The sequence below is a fragment of the Puntigrus tetrazona genome, chromosome 5 (genome assembly GCF_018831695.1).
Source record: "Puntigrus tetrazona isolate hp1 chromosome 5, ASM1883169v1, whole genome shotgun sequence".
Lineage (NCBI taxonomy): Eukaryota > Metazoa > Chordata > Actinopteri > Cypriniformes > Cyprinidae > Puntigrus > Puntigrus tetrazona.
In genome coordinates, this window is record NC_056703.1 from 11,943,279 (window position 1) to 11,959,394 (window position 16,116).

The following is a 16,116-nucleotide window of genomic DNA, read 5'->3' on the forward strand; positions in this document are numbered from 1 at the left end:
CTCCAAAACTAACAAGCAAAAAGATTTTGTTAATTAATCAAATTAATTTACTTCAAATACAGTAGATTACAACCTGTCGAGCACCTTTCCTGAGTCCGCCCCATGTCTGTTCTGTTATAAATATTCATAAAAATATAAATAAATGCATATTACAAAAAAAGGTGAGGCGACCGTGGCTTGCAGTACCGCAGATCCGGCCACATGGGTGCGCTGTTGCACTTTCCTCCGCTCCGTAGAAAGTTCTCTCGGGCGTTCAGCGTGTACCACGCGCTCTCACAGTTTCTGTCACACACTCCGACAACGTGAGTACAGAAACCGGTTGTCTTAAAGGCACGAACAAACACCTGAACGAGCAAAGACGAGCTGCTGGCCGGTATCTGACTCGGGTCTCACTCTGAGCACATCATTGGTTCAGGTGACATCCGTTACCATACGGCGCCGATGACATCTTTTTTTTTAAGCGTGCAGCAGACGACAAGACAAGAAAACCGTGCTACCAGGTGAGAGCTTTGGTTCAACAGCGCTAAACAAAGTCTCTATTTCCCCCTGCCACTTTCTCTATCTCCGCCTTCGCTCCTTTATACAAAAATGGGGGGTTTTAAATTGAATTTGCAGCCTGTGTGTGTGTCTCAATCACACCTATAGGGTTTATGCAAGGCACACACACTCGCTCACACACAGTCATTAGTACCCAAATGACCTGCTGTGACAGAACTGCAGTCACACTCTTGCATTCTGCTTCCTGCTCACTGGCCCAGAAATCCAATCTCCCCCATCATCCATCTCCGCTCGCGCGCGTGCGCGCGTGTGCGTGTACGTGTGCGCACGGTGGCGCGCGCGTGTGTCTTGAATGCAGGTGTTAATGTGTTTTGTGCCTTATCTCACTCAACCAAACACGCTACGTAAAAAAAATATGCAGCTCAGAAAGAGCGAGAAAGAAGGGGTGCACTCTGCAGTGTTCACTCTTCTGTTTCACTGGGGACAGGAACACGTAAAATGTTGAGTAAGAACATAATGTCTTCATTTTCAAAAGACGATTTGAGACCTACAAAATGAAACATGCTCTGAAATTTAACATAGGCTGTTTGCCACAAAATGCATCCCTGGTAATGTATTCTCTCAGCCCTGTGCTGTTCAGAGAGCTCTGTCTCTCTTTGCTAATTGTTGTTAATTCGCCATTGTCTAATAAACTGTAGCTGAATAATGAATTTAATGATATATGGGAGTTTGATTATTTTGATTGACATCATTGATGCTATTTACAGTATGTCACGGGTTCTTGCATTTCTTGTACTCAGTCACTAAGGTACAAAATGCTTAACGTCTTAAGAAATATTACTCATTTAAGACAGGGTAGCTCCATGTAATGTTCTATAAGAATTAAAGGACGGAAGCACAGTGTGTTCATTGGATTGTACTGACATTTAACAACACACCGAATGTTCAGCTGACCAATGGTCTTTCTGAAAGTGGATAAAAATTACTTAAAACAGTTTTGCAAGTTGTGAGCAAGATCTAGGACCTTTATACGGCATGCAACATTAAAAAAGATGGTACAGCCTGTATATAGTATACAGTGACGTCACTCCAGTCTTAAATGTCACTGCAGTATTAAATTTGGACTTAGATAAAAACTTAAAATGTTACAATGAAAATCTGCCATCGTGTTCTCATTTTCATTTATTAGTTTTGAGGCGGACACATTGATTTTTTTTGGCTCCCTATTATTTGTAAACTGTGGTTTACATAATGACAAAAGCTCTATAGAAATAGCCAATTTTATATAATCGCTATATTCAAGTTTTTCTGAAGTCAAATGACAGCTTGGTGTTAACTAAAAGTTTGACGTCAACATCAGAGATGTCAAAAAAAAAGGGATATATAATAGTGTTTTGATTTACTGTCAAATTTGATGATGTTACTGTATCTGAGCAAAAGTATGTAAGAGAGACGTGACAGTAAAAAATCTGTAATAATACTTCAATTAAATGCTGTACCTTTCAACTTTATATTGAGCGAAGAATCCTGAAAGCTCCGCAAAAATATTCAATGGCGAGTTTTAAACATTGCTAATAATAAATGATTTTCAAAAATCAAATAGGCGACAGTGAAGAGTTAATGGCTGATTCAGAATTTAAATTTTTCTGTAAATTATTCCTTTAAAGGTTAGTTGCTGTATTAAAGTGAACACACATGAAAACGAGGCGGTGAGGAGGTAGATTTACAGTCTTTACGCTGGAGCACTCTGTATAAAGGTCCTAGACCACATCATTTTTTTGTATTACCGGTCAGCTGAATATTCGGCATGCTGTTAAATGTACTTCCATCCCTCAAAGCCTCAATTTCATTACTTCCGTAAATTTAATACGGCACTATCCCGACTGTTTTCCAGACAAACTCATATGCACAAACATATAGCTATGACTGGACATAATCCCTGTAGTTAATAATCATATACGCACCCTTAGTAGTAATTACATCTTTGCACCAAATACCACAAGTGCATCATTTTTAAATTACAGACCATCTGCATTCATGCTCACAGCCACTAGGGAGAGTTGTTCAGGTTCCTGCACCCAACCCAGCCTTTTCCCAAATAAATAATCATTACGTACTGATAGATTTTTTTTTTTTTTTGTATGTATGTTAAAAAAATATTTCAGCCACTGATGTTGCATTTTTTGCATTTATTAAAACAAGTTTTAACTGCGATACACTTAATGTGAAAGGACCTTGAAACACTAGTGTTAACAGCTTGTGCTAATTGGCTTGGAGTAATTTGTTTATCCAGCTGTACAAATGAGACACGGGGGTGCCACAGGGACACAGCGTTTCTCCGAGTAGAACGAAAGGACCAAATACAGATTTCGGAGTTTGTTGCCATGGATGCAACTTCCCTCTTGTGAATGACAGCGTTTACTGTAGTCTGAACGACACTTGTAATGAATCACTTTCTTTAATTCACCTTCTATGAAGCATCTGCTAGGAATCGTTTGCCCGCGAATCACTTCTGTCCAGCGTTTCTTTAGGAGCATTCGTTCGACATATTCTTTGTACGCTTGTCTGTTCCCGCATGGGTGATCAATAAATCAGCGGCCCCACAAGAACGCAAGAAAGAAACCGAGAAGACCAGAATCTCAAGACAAGATAAGGCCATAAGAGGCACAAAACGTGTCGAAAATGTGGTAGTGTTTGCTTATTGTTATATCGTATTTACACTGCAAAAGAATTTAAACGACAAATGTAACACGAGAGTTTGGTGTACACTAGCTTTGAGTCTGATCAATGACTGCCTGTTGCGTATTGCATACAAAAAGTTTACAAAAAAAAAACAACCCATGCTTAAACATGCAAAAAAAACTGTGATTGATGGATTGATATTTAATGTCAGTCAGATGATCTCCTGCTTACTAATTGGGCAGTTTTTGGTCAGACAAAGCTGCACCGAGGACTAGACTTTATGCCGCAGGCAAAAGTCTGGCTAGACTTGTATTTACACTGGAATAGGATTAAATCAATATCAGAATTTTGGTATTAGAAAAATATAAGCCTCTGGCACCTAGATATCAATATTAAATCGATAAGTCCGTCAAACTTTTTTTAATGCTGTGGTCCCCTAAATATTATGATTCCCCTTAATGATGATTCCCCTTTCATAAAAACAGTTATAGAGTATTTTATTCATAAAGACATTGTGATATGTGATATGCTAAATATATGTTAATGTATTTGAAAAGTAGAATTGATTTCATGCTTTCTGAGCAGTTCGTAAATGTAAAATGACTATGATCTGTAGAAAGAAAGCACCTGCTTTCTCGCTCTCGTTCACCGCCGTCATTCAGTTCCGTCTAATACATATAGAAGTATGTCTAATAATCAGAACAGTTAAACAAAGGAATTAAACTGTTAACAAAAAAGTATTATAACGATTGCTTTATTATTATTATTAGTAATAGAAAAGCAAACATTATAATACTTTCTTGTTTGCCCTCGGCATTCAGCAAATACGCATTTATATGATTTAAACAAATCTTTGAAGGACTAATGAACATTTAAATTCACCAAACTTGCAAACGTAGCCGAATCTAGCTGAGATCTTGTGAAGTGTGCTTATGTCTCACGTATCCTGAGATTTCAGCTTCACTGGAGATGCTCGATCAACAAACTTTAAACTTGTGATTTCAAATTATGCTGCGCTTTATGTGTTTGCCCACTGTCATATTCATTTTCATGTTATTTTCACTGCGTGCTGTTATATGAGTGTTACTTTGGCTTTATTTGAAAAATATCCTTCCAAAATCAAAGCACACAAACTATCCAGAATAGTGCCCTGTTGGTTACAGTATTTACTTCCTTTTTAATTTTAATTTAATTTAATATTTGTGAAAAATAATTTCTTATGTTTATATTACACAATTTATTTGAATCCATTTTGTTACAGACTATCACGGCTATAACGGCCTTAAAAAAAAAACCTATATCGGTTGACCACTAAACATAATCCTTGTCTACTCTATATAAAACAATAGCAACAATAATAACAATTACTATTATTTTATTATATTTAATAATAATATATATTCAGTAATCATTTAAACAAAAATAATAAATATATAACATAATGTGGTGTTAAAACAATAATGGTAATAATAAAAAATATTATAGTCCTAATTCTGATTTATGAACCATTCAAACTGTACTAATATACTTAACTTCTCCATAGTCCTCTATCATGGATTTCGTCTTCATCATATTCTGTTTTGAATACAGTGACGTTTGGACCATCAGATTTCTACACAGCAGGGATAAACTGCTCTTTATCTCTGCGTTTGGAAGCTCCTTTAGTCTTATTAAAGTTCAGAGCTTGTTCTCGGTAGCCCTTTGTAGGAAAAACGAGCTGTGGCTGTCAGAAGCAGAGTCCCTGAGCGCACCCCGAGCGCCTGTGCTAGCGACGCTGCAGTTAAGTATGTGATCCGCTGAGGAAAAAGGGCATTTTCAACACTGACATTTACGTGGATTAATAATAAATATCTCATTAAATGAAAAACAACTCTTTAGTGGCCCTGTGTTGACAAATTAATCTTTTGTCAACAATTTCCACGCTTCATATCACACTGTGAACTGGAGAAGTGGGCTCCAAAATTTACTGAATGATATCATACCATTGTAAATTTATGATATTTTAATGCAAAAGTATGCATATTACCTTAAATGTCTGAGGCTTTCGTTGCGAGGGATTTCCAGTTATTTTGGCCAGACAAAAACAGTTACATTGAAATTAAAATTCTGGGCTGAAACAGAAACCAAAAATTCATGATACGCTTGGTTGGAAACAATTATATATTTTTTAAAATAACAAACTAGGGCTGTCATGATTATTGAGGGCTTATGAATTCATGATGATGAATAGTGATATGAATAATGATAAATTGTGATATCTAGAGAAATCTTGAAAAAAAAAAAAAGAAGAAAACTCATGCTATCAGTCCTTATTTATTTTACCAATAAATCACATCATTGCATGCAAGAGGAACAATTACACAAAATACTTAGTTTAGCACAGTGTCAAAGTAAGAGTTTGAGAACGAGTACAAATTTTTGTTCCAAACATTCTGTGAATGGATTCTTATTTTATAGCGTTTTATACAGTAATGGTATATGCCAATTAACTTTGCATGATAAATATCCATTATTCATATGAAAGTGCCAGAGATGGCTTGAAGAATGCAGATAAACCATATACTGTTATAGTTGTGTGTGTATATACATATCATGCAAAACTGTCGACATAGTAAATAATCCACTTCATTCAGCTATAGTGACAGATGATGCCTTTGTCCATAAAAGGGATTTCCTGGAATTAGTTTTGTGGACTTGCTTGTGGACTTTCTGCAGGAGGTTCCCCTCTGGTTTCAAGTATGAATGAAACAAACCAGCTGAAGAGTTTAACACTTCATAACTGGCGCTAGATTGTTATGTGTCATATTTTTGTATGTGTATTATTAATTTTTAAATATCTTCAGTAACGGTATATTGCAACAATCCTACTAGAAACCTATAAAATAATCTCACTTCAAATTGTTTATCGCATATGCATATTTACATACGTTTTAAAGAATAAATACATCCAGATGCTTAAACAAAAATACCTTTGCGACACAAAAAAATAAAAAAAAAGTAAACAGTCTTGTGAGAGGGGACTAGAGAGAACGAAATAACACGGTTTTCACGAACGCCAATTTTCATTCCCACTACAGACATGGGCGTGTCCCTCTCACGGGTTTCTTTTTTCCTTTCTCTTTTATTCTTTCCTCCATCTTCAGTAAAACTTTGCGTGCAGTGTATGTGTGGTCTTTTTCTAGCCTGCTCAGTACCTCAGCCTCGGCACGGTTCTCCTTCCGCCCACAATTCAGCAGCGCGTTCACTGGCCGCCCATGTCCACTGGTCTAGGAGAGACCATGTGCTTTCTCTGATAATGTTTAGGCTGAACAGCTGTGCCTAGATCAGAGCGCCACATCACACCACAGGACATTTCATCAGGAGAGACCACAAAGAATGGGAGTCAGAAAATCAAAGGCTCGTCAGCTTTTAGAGGACAATGTCATTTCTTTCCTATAAAAACATTGCGGCCCCCCGTCGCACGGATGTGAGACTGAGAAACAAAGTGAAATCTGTAAACAGCACAAGTCGATAAGGGGGCTCTGGGCTGACCTGATCATGTGTGACCCCCTGTCGGGCGCATCAGTGGTTCCCATGGCGACCGAGTGTCTGCGAGTTGACTTCTGCTTCCACAGTCGATGGCTCTCTCTCTCTCGCTCTCTGTAATGTCATACCTTAAACGAGGATGACTAATTACTAGAGTTAATTAATTTAACGTGTGTTTGCATGCATATGAGGTATTTGCCTAACTTGGAGTTTAAGTGATTGCATTTTTGTGAGTGTGTGGCAAGGATAGAGAGAGTGTGTGTGTGTGTGTGTGTGTGTGTGTGTGTGTGTGTGTGTGTGTGTGTGTGTGTGTGTGTGTATGCCTGCCCATGCAGACTTGGCTAATCCCTGATCGTGAGATGGCAAGGAATATGCTGGATTTCTTAAGGCTGCCTTCGTTCCATGTCAATAAATAATGCCAAAACACTCTCTCTCTTTCTCCCCTCTCTCTCTCTCTCTCTCTCCTTCTCTCTCTCACTCACATCAGTTCTCCATTTATATTGTTTCCCAGTATGAACAAAATATCATCTTCTGTTCATAAATGTCCCATGTTTCCATCAGTCATAAACATGCAGGAACATTCTCTTGATATCTGGCAGCAGACAAAGCCACTGCTTTTAGCCCGAATGGAAATATATGTTAATGTGTGCATGCAATTAGGTGAAAAAGAGATAAAAAGAGAGCACGAGAGAGAGAGAGTGCCTGAAAATATGGATTGCTTAATGTGTATGCATTGCAATTAGAAGAGAGGGAACGAAAGGGACAGAGTAAAAGAGAGAGGAAGTTCTGAAACCTTGCTCCCTCCTTCTCTCATTAACATTATTTCGTGCATAAAATCTCCATGTGAACAAAAGGGATGAACAGAAAGCAGCGGCAGAAGCGGTGGACGTCGCAAAGCGTGAAATTTCTAGTAAATCCTATAAAGCATTTATTTAGCTCTTGCTCCCCTTAGAATACATTACATCTTGTCATTGTTTCAGTCGCTCTACACGCTGGACTTTTGCAGCGCCTGTATCATTTGGCATGCCCTAAAAAAAAAGGGTCCAGAATGTTCCAGCTTTATCGCATTACACATGCCTTGCAGTCTCTTGATTGGACACTAGTAAATGTTCAAATTGATTTCAGTTTGTTGGTGTTGAGATCCCCTTAATGTGTTTGCAGCTCAACCCATATCTAATAAGCTAGTGTCGTTTGTTACAAAGAGGTCTCTGTGGTCTTCTAAACCTGTTCTAACAGTCAGAACAGAACTGTTATGACGATGCACAGTTCCCGACTAAGGAACAGCCTGCAGAAGACATCAGACTCTCTGAGGAGTTGCTCGCAGAGGATGCGTTCTTGCACTCAAAAGCAGACGTTGTGCAGTAAAATCGAACTAAAATAAGCAAAGTAATGCGTAAAATGCATGCGTACATGCATAGAGTACTCAAAATATTGGATAATAAATTCATAGTGCAGAAATTTAACAACATCATTATTACAAAATATATCAATTAAAAATGTAAGTTATTCATTATATTAAAGAAACATTTTCAAACTGTGACACCAGTAGGTAAATTTGCAGTGGGAGTCTGCATCTGTCATGCCTCCCCAGAGCCCACTGAGTTTTAACAGACCCCCTAAAGCATGCTGTGAGTTTGCTGGATACACCTGGTTATGATAGATTGTGATGGGTTCATCTGGTAAATGCTCTTGTGTTCATGTCCATTCCGTGTTCACAAATAAGTCTGAAGAAACAATAGAATGATGTTAATGGAAAGATTAACAACTCACATACTTATAATCACATATATAATATAATATAATATAATATATATATAATCACATTGTTACGTTAAAATAAGACTCGAAATGGCCTGAAAACATGATCTGTGGGAGTGTTAAGTGAGTAATCATCTTAAATCTCTGCGTCTGGAACCAGTGTTTACAGAGCTTTGTTGACTGATGATCGGAAAAATTCAAAAATAGTTAAGTTAATTATAAAAAAAAAAGATTGACATAAGTTTGCAAATCTGTGTTGGTTGTTTCAGCAGTACAGTGACCCAAAATACTGTTCCAAATCCATCCATCCATCTTGCAAAAACTGACAGAAAATGTTTTATTACCATGTTATCATGTGCAATTGATATAAAGACTAAGTAACTTTAGAAAGCCAACTTAAAATTACATTTTCATTGACTTCACATAACATATTTATGGCCCAAGTATTCACAAACATTATTAAAAACCCAAGCTTGTAATATATAGCCTATACTCTATCCTGAGTATTGATGCAACATCAACAAGGGATCTAACGTATCTTTACAGAGTGTCTTGTTTTGCCTTGTTTTCCAGATAGCGAGTTTAGCAGTTCCAAACATAAAATGTTATAAAACCAAAACTTTTTTTGACCGAATATTTTGACACCAGAATAAATGATATGACGATGTGAAAAACCTTCACTTAAAACAGATAAAGAGAAAGAAAGAGAGAGTGTATTGTGTCTGGCTATTCTTTAATTGTTATACCATGTCAGTTCATATACTTATCTTTTGAAATTTGAATTTAAAACATTCAGAGTTTACAATGGAATACAATACAAAAACAGCACAAGTCAGTGTAAACATTTGCCAACATTTCCTTGCTAGTCTCAGTGGATGCTGATGTAATGGTCTTCTCACCAAGCTTCTTAACCCACTTAATCAGTGTTACAGAGCTACCGCCTCCCCTTATGTCAGCACCGCCCCATCCTTTTGGTGACCGCCTTGCAGTCAGGCTCCTGACTGGAGCAGGTGTGAGAGGAGGGGTGCAGTAAAGGTGTACTGCTGGCAGCGCGCTCTGGTTATGAGCACTCGAGTCTGAGAAGTACTGAACTCAGCGCCGTGGAATTGGGGGTGTAAATTGCTACTGCCGTACTCCGCTCCTATCCACACCAACCAGCGTGTGATTAATACACAGCGCGTTTTAGTTTCTGCAAAGCAATCCCTTTGGACACACTATTACCCCCATTTTTCACATTGATGTTGACTTATAATAAACCGCATCCACAATATCTATCTTTGTTCATCTCGCTACATCAGAGGCCTGACAAAAATGAGTTTATAATTATTAGTAAAATAATTTTCAGTAAGATAAAATTTTTTTTTTTTCGAATTATTTAAATGATGGAATATTAATTAAAGAAATAATTTTAAGTCTTCTGTTGACAGGAAAAATTAATTAAAAACAATCTAAAAATGAACATTATTATATTGATATAAAAAATTAAAGGATATTTTCAACAAAAGATAATAAAAATAACTAAAACAACAGTACTGCTAGACCAGCACCAAACCACCAGTAATGGTATAAACCAGCCTAGGAACTAGTGAATGATTCATGCCAGTCTAAATTGTTATTTCCACTCGTTTTATTTTATTTTATTGTATTGTATTGTATTTCATTTCATTTTATTTTGTTAAAAACAGATTTACTTGTGTATTTATTTATTATGCATTCGCCAACATACAACAGTGTTTGCACAAAAGGTGCTACATAAAGTCTGAACTGAATTTGTAGCCCCTCAATCTTTTTGCCCAGCGGACAGCAGCAACAAACTTATCAGGAAAAAAATACCCAGCCTTGATGCTTTTCCCTTTCGTCTCATCTGAGTAAAGATTAATCTGATCTACAGAGCTCACATCTCCCTCACACGCTTTCGACCAGTGTCACACAGCCAAGCTCGGCTCATCGTCATTTCTCATCCCTTCATCTGCAGCCTCTGACGTTCCATCAGCCAGCCCCTCTGCTGACACGAGTCCCTGCGCTCACACACACACACACACACAGTCCCAGCTCTGGAGTCATGTCGGGTTACTTTTCCTGCTCCTGCTGTGGTCTTTTCCTCTCTCAGTATTTTCAGTTGCCTTATGCTCAGGGAATTTAAATGTCACTCATTTCTGATTGGTTGTGTTTGTGGGAAGCAATACAGGCTGTTTGTGGTCTAAAACCCACACGTTAAAAGCTCTAGAGCTGACATACACTGCATTTGAGATCTCCCCTATGAGCAACACAAAAAGAAACCTTTACGGGTTTATTAGGGAAGGTTCAAAGTTTCTACACCTGTCTGTTTTCGGAGCGAACATGATTCAGAGCAGCAGTTCAGATTCTGACACAATCTTTTCCCAAAAGCCTTCATTTTTAATAAATGGCAGAACGTCTGAGATGTTGACCTTGCTTTTCTTCACTCATTCTAGTTGACCAGCATTTCATATTTCATAAATAAATTCATCAGATTATTTTTCAGAGTTTGAATGCTGGAAATATGTCCTCATGATTTAACACCCACTCCCTGCATTGACCATAGAGGGAGATACAATGAACACTAATCCAACAGAGCACCCAGCGTGTTGAAGCTGTGTCACTGCAGGTGTGTATGCTCATGATACTAGCCTCTTTCGTACAAAGAAGTTGTGGCATTTTGTTCATTCACATTGCCTGTGTACTGGGCTTGCATTCAAACAAGCCTAAGGTGAAAAAGGGGCATGTTAAAAACTTTCTGTTAGCATTGAAAATTTATCAAATACTGTGGTTTTCTTTAATATATATTTATAAATTAGTGCTATTAAATGATTATTCGCATTGAAAATAAAAATAAGTTTTTACATAGTATATGTACATGCATTTATAAGAATTTGTTTTATTTGTATATTAAATACATTTATATGCAATATGAATTATAAAAATGCATGCTTAAATATTTGCTAAATATAAACATGCATGTGAGTGTATTTATAATAAATATACACAGCACACACGCACATATGTAAACAGAAAACTTTTATTTTAGATGTGATTCATCACGTTAACCTGCTGTTTTCCATCACCTCTTAAAATGATCATTTGTATGTATGTTGTAGCGTTTTAAAATATTTAAAGTTTTTTGGAACAGAAATTTATTTAAAGACTTGTTTGCACACACAGTCTTTTTAATCTGAAATGTGAGTCAAGCGCTGCAATGTCTGAATGTGAATTTTCGAAACGCAGGTGAAGACAAAAGCATTATTATAGGACTGTCCTATGTTTCACTAAATTGCAGTTCTGGTATAACTTATGCAGAGAAAAACTAGGTTTTCTGTTTGAAGCGTTGGCATTCGTTTCAGTTCTTAGGTATAGATGTCGTGACTAGTTTTCTTTTAGTCATGACTGAATGTCATGAAATGTTAATATGACATAAAATACACTGAAAACCGGAGGAAAATAGGAAAGAATGAGGTTGGAGCATGCATAAAGACCTGTGGTGCTCAAAGAGATGCAGGTTCAAATTTGGCCAGCCTCAGCTTCGTTCTCCATTTTCTTCTTTAAACTGGCCTGCACTATAAAAGCAAACGGCCAACAAGAACAATAAAGAAATTCCTTAGCTATTTCTCTTTGCAGTGTAAAAGTGCTTTCAAGCAGTCTTTTTGTGCAGCTTCCACACCTCGTCTTTATTTCTCTCTCTCTTTTTTTCTCTCTCTCTCTGTCACCACAACTTTGATACTGTTGCCCCTGGAACTCAAAGACATTGTGACAGTCCTTTAATCTGAGTATAGCCTGTCTTGTGAGGTAAGAGTGGAGCCTAGAAACTGAGTAGGACGGAGGAAAACATGCATATTGGCAATTAAATCAGCTTTATATTAAAGCGGAGTGGTGAAAGGATTAGCGGAGTTAAAGTAGAGGCAATGAAATATTACACCAGCAAAAGAATGTGTCGTAAATAAAAGTATACAAAATGTTCAGTTAGCCAGCATTCAATAAAACAATTAGCAGATGCAGACATTCAGATATTTTATACAATGCGTTTAAAAAGATAGTTCACCCTAAAATGAGCAATTTAACATTAATTACTCACCTTCATATCATTCCAAGTCTCTAAGACCTTCATTCATCTTCAGAACACAAATTAATTTTATAATTTAATTTTGATAATCCGAGAGCTTTCCGGCCCTTCTAGACAGCAACAGAACTATCGTGTTCAAAGGGCCAGAAGGACATTGTTAAAATATTTAATCTTTAAAGAAGTCCATGCACATGCATTCATTGTGGTACTCGAAGTGAAAGCTGACAAGGAGGAAAAATTTTATCAATTCAATATTTTTAGCAATATAAAATAACTACTGACGTCACATGGACTACTTAAATAATGTCTTCCTTTCTGGGCATTTAAAGGGATTATTCAACATCGTTTGATTGCCAGCATTCTTCAAAATACCCACTTTTGCAAGAAGAATCGTGTTTTTTCTATAGCAGCTTTCTAGTATACAATGTTTGGAAAGTCTGTAATAGTAACTTTTGGTGCCATCAGTCAAGTCATCTACACACTCAAGCTTTTAGGACCATGTTAACCCCAGTTCTTGGCTCATTTTGAGTCAAACAAGACAAATTCACAGAGTGGTTATCTGAATGCTCTGACTGGATCAGTGAATCAGTTTGTTAAATAAAGAAAAGGTGCAATTGGTTCAGAATAAATTCTATAATGCACTCTCTGAGCCAAAAAAAAAAAAATCAGCTCAAAAGAATTAGATTGGAGCAGGTCTAGTTTCAATTCAAAATATTCAGGAATGATCTCTTCAAAAAGCAGTGGTGTTAAAAAAAAAGATATGTTTTCAAATATGGTCAGGTATAAGTAGAAATCTATGAAATAATAATAATAATAATATAGATACTTGAATTTACATTTGAACTGCAACAAACACAAATATCCCCTAAAACAATGAATTAACTCCCTTTTAAATATATATTGAATTATTTCTGTATGAAGTTTCATGGAAGATTAACAGACAGAAGACGACACTATGTAACAAGCAAAATACTTGGTTTTAACAGAGCACACACACACACACACACACACACACACACACAACTCATTGAGTTGGAAGAGAGAATAGATTAACTTTCCCCACTCTCAGAGTTTAGTTAGAGTTGAACATTCTTCGGTATCGACTTAGAGATTAGCTCACCTCCACCCTTCTACCTCCCTGTGGGGCGTTACCATGGAGATACAAATGTGGGAAAGAGGCTGTAGCTATCCCACAATTCCACACGTCTCTATGGGGCAAGAGATCAAACCGAAAGACTCCCTCTCTCTTGCTCTGACTCTCTTTTGTTAACCCTTAGAAGACTCCCTGCTGCGGCCGGATCTTTTAAAACTCAGTACTAAAGATTTACAAAGTGTCTCTCTGTAGGAGAACATTGAGACCAGCAGGAGTTGTAATCATACAACCGCCCAAACAATTCATTATCAAACCCCAGAGTCTAACCCTGAACCAACCACCGATCTTACCAAACCTCTGCACATGCCAAGTTCCAGGAAAAAAGCTTCTTTTTTTTTCACTTGTGTAATGACTGAATTTTGCTAATAAAAAGCTATGTTTCAATACAATTAAATTCAATTTGGCCAATTAGATTTTTGTAATACTTTTGAATGGAGCATCTTATGCTCATTACGGGCTGCATTTATTTGATCAAAAGTTAAAGTAATAATATTGCTATTTAAAAGAAATGTTTTCTATTTTTATGTAATAAATCACATTTTTAAATACAGGTGACGGCAAAACTGATTCATGGCATCATTACTTCAGTTTTCAGTGTCATACAATCCTTCAAAAATAATTCTAATATCCTCATTTTAATCTCAAGAAACATTAGGGCTGCTTATTATTATCAATGTTATGTTATTATTTAAAAAAAGACAAAAATATTATTAATACAAATATCAAAAGAACAGCATTTAATATTATAAATGTCTTTGCTGCCAATTTTGATCAATTTGCTACATCCTTTAAACAAGTATTTAAAAAAAACCCTCAAATTTCTATCGTTCATATTTTTTTAATATTTACAATTTTAATTATAGACATATAGATAGATAGCTATAGGTATATTGATATATTCTTTAAAATGTTCTGTGGCCAAAGGCTTCGTGGCGCTCCACAGCGATTCCTCACATAAACTCTCAATTTAGGAGGATTTGGCTGAAGGTGAATTTGTAGGTGAGACTGAAGGTTATGTATTATAGATTCTGCCTTTTTTCTGCTTTTGTTTGGTTGGTGGCAGTCTGGTAAATTCGGTACTGTGTCGATGGGCGAAATCTCATTGGGTGCCTGTTAGTTAGATTATGTCTGTTGTCTGGTAATGGTAAATGTGATTTAACAGTAAACTGCAGCAGGGGTCACCGTAAAGCCCAGAGCTGAACTCTCATGTGCCTTGACGAGAATGCCATTGCCCTGTGGGAGTCATGAGACAGTGATAAGAGCAAAAGACAAACCACTCGTGGCAAAACAAACGGGAGAAACTGCAATGCCTCATTTTACTCAAGAACATGCTAATAAAAAAGATTATATACTTAAAATACATGTATTTCATACTAAGCATAGCTATTAACATATCTACATATTCAAAAAAAATATAATTAAGCTTTGTGGTACTACTTGTGCACAATGCACGTTTCTTAATATTAAGCCTAAAATGTGTTTTAATGTCACTACTGATGCAGACTGTATGATCTTTGGATCATTTCAGTCTATGAATGCAAGATGTTTAAAGTGTGCCTGAAGTATACTTCCACTACTTCCACACAATTAAATAGCATTAAGCAAAAAATATGCTAAGAATTGTTCTAATTGAGCAAACTTCTAAGTGTACCAGTTTATTATACTAGAAGTACAATTGCAGGGCATTTTTTTATTAAGTACATAATATGTAAATATATTTGTAGTGTACTTGGCATGAAGTTAATGTAATTTAAATACATTTTGCTGTATTTTTCACTAGGGCATGCACTCATGCCTTATTTTGGAACCAGTCATTTATGATTGTTGTTTTGACATGTTTTTGAAAAATTAAGCTTGAAAAACAGTTGCAGAGAGTTCTGTTTTCCTCCATTCAGTTAGATTTGTACCTGCATGCCTATTGCCTAGATGATAAATAGCTGCCTGGGGGGCGTTGCCAAGATGGCCGCTCAGCACACTGATTTACCTTAAAGGGACTCCAGCCAGTCAATCATTTTTATACCCTCTGATTGATTTTAATGAAATCACAGCCCTGCATAATACATCAGGACATTCTCTGTACATAATCTAGTAGTCATCAATTAGCAAACCACAACACCAATCCAGTCTGAATAGGTCTCTTTCCATTTATCTGCCTTCCGAGCATGGTTCTGTTGAACATATCGTTTGTAGCTTATCCAAAGGAAGCCAAAAGGAAAAAAAATATTGTCTTCCCTGCTTCAAGTGTTAAACAGACAATATCTTATTTGCTCATTAGTGCTGCTAAAAAGTGATAACAATGAGCCTGTTTGTATCTGTGAGTCAGTGTTTTCAAGCCGAAACATCATCAAATCAAGTTCATTCTGAGTTCGGAGAATCTGAGAATGAACTCAACATGTGTAGGATAAGGAAAAATATATTTGTTTCT

At 36.6% G+C, this 16,116-nt stretch overlaps 1 long non-coding RNA gene across 1 annotated transcript in view; it reads left to right on the plus strand.

Moving 5' to 3' along the window:
* The first annotated feature begins 158 nt into the window (after positions 1 to 158).
* LOC122345698 overlaps positions 159 to 16,116 on the plus strand; it is a 43,384-nt gene continuing 27,426 nt past the window's right edge. Inside the window, exon 1 of the long non-coding RNA XR_006251023.1 lies at positions 159 to 500. This is a non-coding gene — a long non-coding RNA (uncharacterized LOC122345698). The remainder of the gene's footprint in view (positions 501 to 16,116) is intronic.